Source organism: Leopardus geoffroyi, chromosome C1, assembly GCF_018350155.1.
Source record: "Leopardus geoffroyi isolate Oge1 chromosome C1, O.geoffroyi_Oge1_pat1.0, whole genome shotgun sequence".
Lineage (NCBI taxonomy): Eukaryota > Metazoa > Chordata > Mammalia > Carnivora > Felidae > Leopardus > Leopardus geoffroyi.
In genome coordinates, this window is record NC_059328.1 from 6,345,310 (window position 1) to 6,355,249 (window position 9,940).

Genomic DNA, 9,940 nt, shown 5'->3' on the forward strand with positions numbered 1-9,940 from the left:
TGGAATACTTGCACATTGAGCTGGTGGCATACACCGAGAAGAATTTTTCCAAGTTATTTTTATTTTTTATTTTATTTTCAAGATTTTATTATTTAAAAAAAGGTTTAATGTTTGTTTTTGAGAGAGAGAGAGAGAGAGAGCACGAGCCGGGGAGGGGCAGAGAGAGAGGGAGACGCAGAATCCGAAGCAGGCTCCAGGCTTTGAGCTGTCCGCACAGACCCCAACATGGGGCTCGAACTCACAAACCGTGAGATCAGGACGTGAGCCGAAGTCAGACGCTCAACTGACTGAGCCACCCAGGTGTCCTATCAACTGACCTTTTTACAACTTTTCTGGAAACTGTAAATATTGTTTAATTGTGTTCTTGTACTGTGAATTGATGATTCCAACTGTTCGCTATTACAAACAACACAGAATAGGAACCTGGCTGAATTTAGTTTAAAAACTAACACAAACAGAAACACTGAAAAGGCTTCAGATGATACTAATTTCAGGTTAAGGTTATTTCCCTCGGATTGTCGTTGTGAATGCAACTGAATTGCTGGGGTTAATTTTGCTCTCCCTAAGTTTTCTCCTGGGAGCCACAGAGGCTCCAAGGGCACATTCTAACCCAGTGACGGAGAATCTGCTCCTCAAACACAGCCACAAAGCCAGCTGCACGTTGTCAGTGAGAGAGAGAGAGAGAGAGAGAGAGAGAGAGAGCTGTGGGCAGCCGCCCCCTCCAGGGCAAGACCAGGCCTGCCTGGGAGCAGAAGCGTGAAGTCCTGGAAATTCACGGGGCTCACGAGCCGTGGTAATAAAATATCCCTTAGGAACAGCCTGTTAGCTGTTCCACGGTGTCCTCAGTGGGTGTGCCTCTCACCAGAGCCGGAATTTTCCCAAAGGCCTTCTGTGTTGGTGCCATTTTGTGGAAATCTAAGGAGAGCCAAGGCTTTGCTCAAGATGGGAGGGCTGAGTAGGCGGGTTGTGTTGGCAAAGGAGGTGCTGCCCCCTGGCGGCCCCTGTGGGGATGGCCGGGTCTGTGCCCCAGGGAACCTCGGAGATCTACCCTTCCCATTTCTCACATTGGTAAACCGAGGTACACAGGACCCATAAAGGTCTTGTGGTAAGTGGCAGGCGATTCGGCAACAAAGAGCACAGCGCATGTCCCGGAGCTTCCGTTCTTTCTCTCGCAGGAAGGTGGGGATGGCATGGGCTGTGGTCCCTCCTGCCTCCACGGCCTGCTTTTGGAATCGCTTGCTTGCTTGCTTTTGAGAAAGAGAGATAGACGATGAGCAGGGGAAAGGCAGGGAGAGGGAGAGAAGGAGAACCCAAGCAGACTCCGCACTGTCAACTTGGAGCTCGACGCGGGGCTCGAACCCACAAACCGCGAGATCGTGACCTGAGCCAGAGTCGGACGCTTAACCGACTGAGCCTCCCAGACGCCCCTTCAAGATTTTATTTTTAAGTCATCTCTGCACCTAACGTGTGGCTTGAATCCGCAGCCCTGAGATCGTGGATCGCACAATCTACCGACTGAGCCAGCCCAGAGCCCCTGAGGCACATCTTTCTTAGAAGCCGACATAGACGGGCAGAGCCTTGGCCTGGGAAAGAAATAATACCGGATGGGACCCTTAGCCCTGTCAAGAACAGAAGTCCCCACGTTCATGGAGGGGGCTCTGAAGCAGTGTCCCGCTGCCCGCACGCAAGAACGAGGGTGCTGTATGCTCAGTTCCCCCTGCGTCCTGCCCCCATGGTATCCCCTCCCATAACACAGTCTCGGTGCCCATACGATGCACATCGAAGAACAAGGAACAGAGCCACGGGGACGTTAAGTGACCTGTTCCAGGTGCCTTGGATACGAAACAGCAAAGCAAGATCTAGAACCTAGGTCTCCTGTTTCTCAGGCCAGTGGTCCCTCTACTATATTCCCCGCTCGAGCGGACTTCGGAGGGCTCCTGTCAGAAGTTCACCCGTCCCTCTCGGAGAGCAAAGCACTCAGACCCTTCCCTGCCCACCAGTCTGTGCAGGTTCAGAACCTGAAAATCTTTCACTCTGAGGCTCCCGTCAGGAGAACGGGAACGATGGCGAAGACGTTATTCATCAGTGGGGTTCCCTTCCCTCAAGGACATGGCTTAGGGACGGACTCTGGGGACAGAGGGTGGCTGAGATGGCAGGATCTCTTAGACATAAAAACCACCACACCTGAACGGCAAAGTGGGCGTAATGTCTGACCCGCCCTCCCGGAGGTGCCCGGCAGGTGTCTAGGACGGGACCAGCCAGAGCACACGGAAAGGTGTCTGCCCCCCACACATGATGCATTGAATCTTCTCAACAATCCTGCGAGGTAGATACAAATACTATGATCCCATTTCTCAGTTTGGAAGATGAGGCGGGCAAGTAACTTAGCAGGATTCAAAGCTATGCTGTCTGGCCCCAGAGCCCACGCTGGAATGTGCTGTCTTTGGAGGTAATGAACTGCCTGTCAACGAAGGCATTCAACCAGAGTCTTGACAATAGTAGGACAGACGAACAAGGAATTCCTACGAGGGACAGACCAAGAGATAAAGTCCCTTTCAGTGTTGAAATCCATGATCGTAGGAACAGGCGGGCGAGGCTAAAGCAAACCTCTCCTGAGTGGGCTCGTGAAAACATCCCCCCCCCCCCCCCAGTGTTCACACGGGACTCGCCAGGCAATTAACTGACATGCAGGCTGGTTTTCTAGAGACTGGCCACCAAGTAGGCAGTGGGGGCCTGCCTGGGGGACCCTGGCCCCATAACTGGGGACTGCTCTTCAGAACCCAAACCTCGCTGGCCATGCAGTCAGCCAGCCCCGAGGCCTCTCCTCCAGCCCTTCCAGATGCCCAAGAGCCGTGCTAGCCTCAGGGAAGCTCAGGACAGCGATGAGACCGTCACCGAGGTCCCAAGATCTGCGACTGTGGAGGTTCAGGCGAGGCAGGGGCCGCCAAGCCTGGGCTTCTGGAACAGCCCAGTCACTCTCGGTGAAGTTCAGAACAGCACAGTCCAAATTGCAAAGAAGCCTGGATCACGGATAATTACACAGTGCATAATTCAGCATAATTACAATATGCTGAATGTTTTCTTCATTCAAGCACACAACATATGGCAGGTTGTTAATCAGGTACTTAGAGCAAGAGGTCTTATGGTCGTGCTTCAATAAAGAATTCATTTTTGGGCGCCTGGGTGGCTCCATCGATTGAGCGTCCAACTTTGGCTCAGGTCATGATCTCAGAGTTCATGAGTTGGAGCCCCGTGTCAGGCTCTGTGCCGACAGCTCAGAGCCGGGAGCCTGCTTCGGATTCTGTGTCTCCCTCTCTCTCTGTCCCTTCCCGGCTCACCCTCTGTCTGTCTCTCTCAAAAATAAATACATATTAAAAAAAATTTTAAAAAAGAATTAATTTTTAATCGGCAGTGTTTTCTTTTACGTATGCAAACTGAATAGCTAGTTTTTTGTTTTTTTTTTTTTAAATGTTAGCTTTCCTTAGAGGGCTTTCCACTCTTTCCTGCAAACGGCCAACCCTGGGACAAGTCCAAATGTAATTGTGAACCTCAGACGGTAGGATCTGGCCAAAGGGGATTCCACGGTGCCTCCCCTAAGATCTTGGCTCACGGCCCTTCCCTCCTGGGAACCTTGACCTAGGCGTCCTTCCTCGTCTGCAGACTCACATTCTTGTGGCACCCGGGCTTTGGCACAGAGGTTGCTGCGTAAACCGAGCAAAGTACAAAGCCCCGTTCTTCATTCTCGCACGAGACATGAGACCGGGGCCCGTGCCGTGACTCAGCCTGAACCCCAAACCTCAGAACAACAACGCTGGCGAGGCCGCCCAGGGAGAGGCTGCAGCTGTCACAACTTGGGGCCACGGTCACCTGACCGTGAATCACACCCCGGCGACCGGCACCCGTTGAGCGCCTGCTAGAAGTGCTTCTGAGGCAGATGCTAAGCACTGCCAAGCACTTTGCCCTCAAAGGCTGGACGCGGCCACGGGGTGGACGACGGAGGCGATGCCCTTCCGAGCAACTGACACGGAGAGACATCCCGAGGAATTCAGGGACTTGCTTTTAGGGCATGACGTCTGTGCCCGGGGCGGCGGGGGGACGAGACATCAGGCCTCTTGATTTCCAAAATCACACCAGCTCCCCACCACACGCACGCTCGCCAAGAGGCGGTGTGGTTTAGGTGAGGGCGACACGTCTCCTCTTGACCAGCCGTATCTGTTGACCCGCAGGCCGGCCACCGGCGACCCCAACAAGCCGCCCAGGGGAAACGTGGACACCGAGCAGCACGGCCTTCGTGTCCATGAACGTCGTGTCACTCGAAGTAGGTTTCGGTATAAAATGTCAAGACCTGGAAAACGTGGCCCCACCTGCAGCCAAGAGCACTGGGCAACTCAAGAGAGAGGATGAGGTAATGTTCTCAGCCGCCCCCGGTCACTTCTGCCGATACCCCCTGGGAGACAATGGATTCTCTGCCGAGAATAAAACCACCTTGGGGTGAGGTGAGGAACCAGACCCCGGGGAAAAGTTGCTAAAAAGTCACTGTTAAAAAAATCCACTTTGCAGACACAGGGCGCCCGGGTGGCTCTGTCGGGTAAGCATCTGACTTCGGCTCAGGTCATGAGCTCACGGTTTGTGAGTTCGAGCCCAGCATTGGGCTCTGCACCGACAGCACAGAGCCTGCCTGGGATTCTCTCTTCTCCCTCTCTCTCTGACCCTCCCCCTCTTGTTCTCTCTCTCTCGAAAGAAATAAATGAACTTTAAACAATCACTTTGCAAGAGACGGAGACAACGTCAGAATTATTGTTACTAACCGTGGGGCCTCAGGCGGGCGATACTGCCTCTAGAAGCCTTACTTTCCTCATTGGTTACAGAAATAATATCTAGAAGAGAATGTGTGAGCATACCATGTGATACAGTGGTGGTGCGTTGCACAACTGAGAAAGGCTGTTGTCAGTATGTTAACATACCCTACGAGCAAATTGTGCAGTCAGTGCCTCCTATAAAGCGATTGTGAATAAAATATAACTACAAACGAACGACATTGTGAAAGCAGAGAACTCATATACCCAAATGAATGGTAACAGACATTAGGTCCTGTCTTTGCTCTTTCCGGGACTTTCTCCTTGCAATTGCTTCCCCCACCGCCCCTCCCCGGTCTGTCCTGCATCGCTGGTCCTTCCTTTTTTTTTTTTTTTTTTTTTTTTTACTGCATACTCCCTCTCAGTGTCTAAACATGACTCCTGCCCTATAAAAACCTAACACGATTCTGTCATCTCCCTTCACTAAGCTTCATATTTTGTCCCCTTGTGCCAAAAGCTCCTTGAAATAGCTCTCTGTCCTTGCTGTCTCTCCTCCGTCCCACCCATTTCTCCCTTGATCCCACTCCAGCCAAGCTTTTGTCTCCAGCTCTCACCTCTGCTGCTCTTGTCAAGGTCATTCGTGCCCTCCGAGAGGTCAAAGCCATGGTCGGTTCTTGGTCCCCATCCTGACTCATAGGCAGGGGTTGTCCCTTCCTCCTGACTCATATTTCTTCCTGGGCCTTGGGGACACTCTGCCCTCAGGTTCTGCCCCCCCCCCCCCATGACAAGGATCCCTTCTCCTTTCCCTTTGCTTTCCCTCACCTCCACCAAGCCCCAAGCCGGGAGCTCCCCAGGTCCACCAAGGAGGAGAAAAACCACTGTCCACCATTGTCCCCAGAAATGGGGAGTCTTGGAAACCAAGTCGGGCCTGATTGTCTGGATGTGTTATGTTTCTCCTGGGTTGTTTCTCTGTCTGCACTCCTGCTTATACATCTGGACTAATTATCCATTTGGAGGAAAGAGTCAATTAAATTTTTTTTCTCCTTTTTTTTTTTTAATGTTTATTTATTTTTGGGAGAGAGAGAGAGACAGAGTGTGTGAGCAGGGGAGGGGCAGAGAGAGAGACACACACAGAATCTGAAGCAGGCTCCAGGCTCTGAGCTGTGAGCACAGAGCCTGATGCGGGGCTTGAACTCATCAACAGTGAGATCATGACCCGAGCCGAAGTTGGATGCTTAACCAACTGAGCCACCCAAGCGCCCCACAAAAAGAATTTTTTTTAATACAGCCTATTTATTTCTTTTTTAAAAAATGTTTTATTTGTTTTGAGAGAGAGAGAGAGGGAGAGAGAAAGAGCAAGCCAGGGAGGGGAGGAGAGAGAGGGAGAGAGAGAATCCCAAGCAGGCTCTGAGCTGACAGCAGGGACTCAATTTCACAAACCGTGAGATCACGACCTGAGCCAAAATCAAAAGTCGGACGCTTAACTGACTGAGCCACCCAGGTGCCTCCAGTCTATTTATTTCTAATTACCCTTAGTAATAAATAAGCCATTAAACACTGAACAAAGGTGCTTATTTCAGAATTACTCTATTAGCTAAAAAAAAAAAAAGGGGGGGGGATGATTACATAAATTATGACAAATCACCTGATTGGAAGGCTGGGCTCCATTTGAAAGGAGAATTAAGAACACACTAGACTTTAAATTAAAGGCTGTAACAAGAGATGAAGAAGGGCTTTATATAATAATTACAGGGTGTATCCATCAGGAAGAGCTAAAAATTACAAATGTCTATGCACCGAATTTGAAAGCACCCAGATATATAAAACAATTAATCACAAACATAAGCAATCTTATTGATAAGAATGTGGTAATTGCAAGGGGACTTTACTCCGCTTACAGCAATGGACAGATCATCTAGACAGAGAATCAGTAAAGAAACAATGGCCCTGAACAATGCATTGGACCAGATGGACTTGACAGATATATTTAGAACTCTATATCCCAAAGCAGCAGGATATACTTTCTTCTCGAGTGCACACGGAACATTCTCCAAGATAGATCACCTACTGGGCCACAAAACAGCCCTCAATAAATATAAAAGAATTGAGATCATAGCATGCACACTTTCAGATCACAATACTATGAAACTTGAAATCAGCCACAGGAAAAAGTCTGGAAAACCTTCAACAGCATGGAAGTTAAAGAACATCCCACTAAAGAATGAATGGGTCAACCAGGCAATTAGAGAAGAAATTTAAAAATGCATGGAAACAAATGGAAATGAAAACACAACAACCCAAACCCTTTGGGACGCAGCGAAGGCAGTCCTAAGAGGAAAATGCATTGCAATCCGGGCCTATCTCAAGAAACAAGAAAAATCCCAAATATAAAGGAGAATTATGAAACATACATAGAAGGGGGCGCCTGGGTGGCTCAGTCGGTAGAGTGTCCAACTTTGGCTCAGGTCACGATCACGCGGTTCATGGGTTCGAGCCCCGCGCCAGGCTCTGCGATGACAGCTCGGAGCCTGGAGCCTGCTTCGGGTTCTGTGTCTCCCTCTCTCTCTGCCCCGTCCCCGCTTGCCTTCTGTCTCTCTCTCTCAAAAATAAACATTAAAAAAATTTTTTTAAGATAAATAAGCATTGTTTAAAAGAAAAGAAAATTCCAGAGGGACGTGGAAACACGTTGTATACGGTGTGTGTGTGTGAAGCGACCCAAGCAGAAGGCACCGGCGTGCACAGGTGAACCAGTGCTGAGGGCACACCACAGGGACAAGACCCTAACGGTCCGCTCGCGACAGCTCAGGTGGCTGTGAACGGTCTGTAAAGGGCTGTGTTTGCTCTGCGGCGCCCCGCGTCCCTTCCAAGGCCCGGAGTCGGTATCTGTTGGGAGAGGCACGTGTCTGTGACCCCTGCTGGCTGGGCTGCGGCCCGGGACACTCCGTACCGAGTCATGGAGAGCCCGGGGAGCCTGGGCCAGGCTTATTCCACGGTGAGGGGATGACTTTCCCTGTTCCGGCTCCCATCGTGCTCCCCTGTTCTGCTTAAAGCGGATGCCCCCACCTGTCTGTATTTTAGACCCCCCGGGGGAGGGGGCGGTCCTTCCACGGCAGAAAGGGGGTGCTCGCAGCCACACGGTGCTCCAGGGTTGCGGGTGGGTCTGCTGGCCAGCGGGGGAAAGGACGCAGGACAAGGGCTGGCTCTTGTAGGCTGTCCCCACCCTCTCTTGGACCACCTGAGCCCGCTGTGCCAGTGGTCTGTCCTCAGTGACCTTGAATCACACTCTGGTTTCTCCCTTGGGTGGCACTTACCTGCCTTTTCCCGTTGGGGGCACAGCTGGGCCACCCAGGGAGCAATGAAATACACACATTCAGGTTTCTACTAACTTCTGTTCTGCTTCTCAGAATTCTCCCAGCCCGTCCCCATCAGCTTCCTGCGGCTGCTCTAACCAATCACCACAAACCTAGCGGCTTAAAATAACACAGATTTATTACCTTCCAGTTCTGGAAGGTCAGAAGTCTGAGGTGGGTCTCCCTGGGCTAACGTCAAGGTGCCAGCAGGACTGCGTTCCCTTCCGGAGGCTCCAGGGGGATATCCGTTTCTTTGCCTTTCCAGCTCCTAGAAGCCACCTGAACTCCCCGCTCATGGCCACTTTCGCCATCTTCAAAGCCAACGACGTTGGACTGAGTCTCAAGCTGCCGTCCTCATGGTTCTGCCTCTTCCCTGTGATCACACGGATCCCTCTTGGACCGTTCAGAAAATCTCCCATCTCAGGGTTGGCTGATCAGCGGCCTTAATTCCATCTGCTGTTTTAATTCCCTTTGCCAGGTAAAAATACCGCATTCACAGTTCCTGGGGATTAGGACAGGGACACATTTGCGGGGCGTTATTCTGCTGACCGCAGTTACCTTTCGGTGAGTCCCTACAGACTCTTGAGTGCTAGTCTGCCAGATACGGCTGCTTTATCAGCTGGTTGAACATTGCACTTTGGGCATGCTTCTTCCGGTTGGCCCCAGTGCTCACGGTCTAATCACAAGGGTTAAACTCTGTGTGCCTTCCCTGACTTTCTCTGAGTCGACCCCAATCACACGTCGACTCAGTCGGCGGCAAAGTCAAGTCAAGTCAAGTCGATGGCAAAACCAGCCTCCTTCCATGCCGTTCCTTGCGGTTGAAACATCCTTCCTCCAGACCACGGGACAAATGTCACCTCCTGGGGACGTCTCCTCGGGGACCCCTCACCCCTTACCTGCCGCTCTCTCAACACTTTACCTTGAATACTCCCTGCGATAACTTTAAGTATTTGTTTACTTATATTTTTGACCATTAGATCCGTTATACCCAATGCCTGACACACAGTAGGTGCTCAACAAATACTTGCTGAGTGAATGTCTTCGATTCACGATGGGCACGCCGCTCTCTTCCCTGCTACCCTTCCAAGCGCCTTATCCTCTATTCCTGTACGAGTCTCACCGTTCCTGAAGGCTCGGCCCATGGTTTATCTTTTCCCCGAAGACGATTCTGGCCCACATTCATTCATTCAACATTTATTAAGTGCCAGCAAGGGCCACTGGGGCTGCTCAGCTGATTAAGACAGGGCTCACAGCAGACTCAGAACCAGACGCAGCAGTCTCCCTTTCTGTCCCTTTTTACCACGGGGCAATGTGGTTTCCATCCTCCTGGCTGACTCTAAATTCCTTGCAGACAGAAGAGGCCGTGTGTGCGTCGCTGTGCTGTGCCCGATGCGGGTGACAGACCCGAGTCTCCCATGATTCCACGACGAACCCCGCGCACATGAGGGTGTGACGATCACAGGTCCTTATCTCCTTACTCTTCCTCTGGGGACCGAGGAGCCAGCCCTTAAGGGGACAGACTTTCAGATGGCAAAACCCCGCCCCACTCCCATTCCAGGGTGAGATTTCAGACTCTGTCCCACAAGCCCTCTGTCCCAGAATCCCACGCAGGCTCCGCACTGTCAGCGCAGAGCTCGACCTGGGGCTTGAACTCACGAACTGTGTGATCAATCAGGAGTCCAATGCTTAGCCGACTGAGCCACCCAGGCGTCCCCATCAGTCACTAAGTTTTGAACACAAACCTCCAGTGTATGTATATTTATTTTTTATAAGTTATGTATACGTACACGTCAT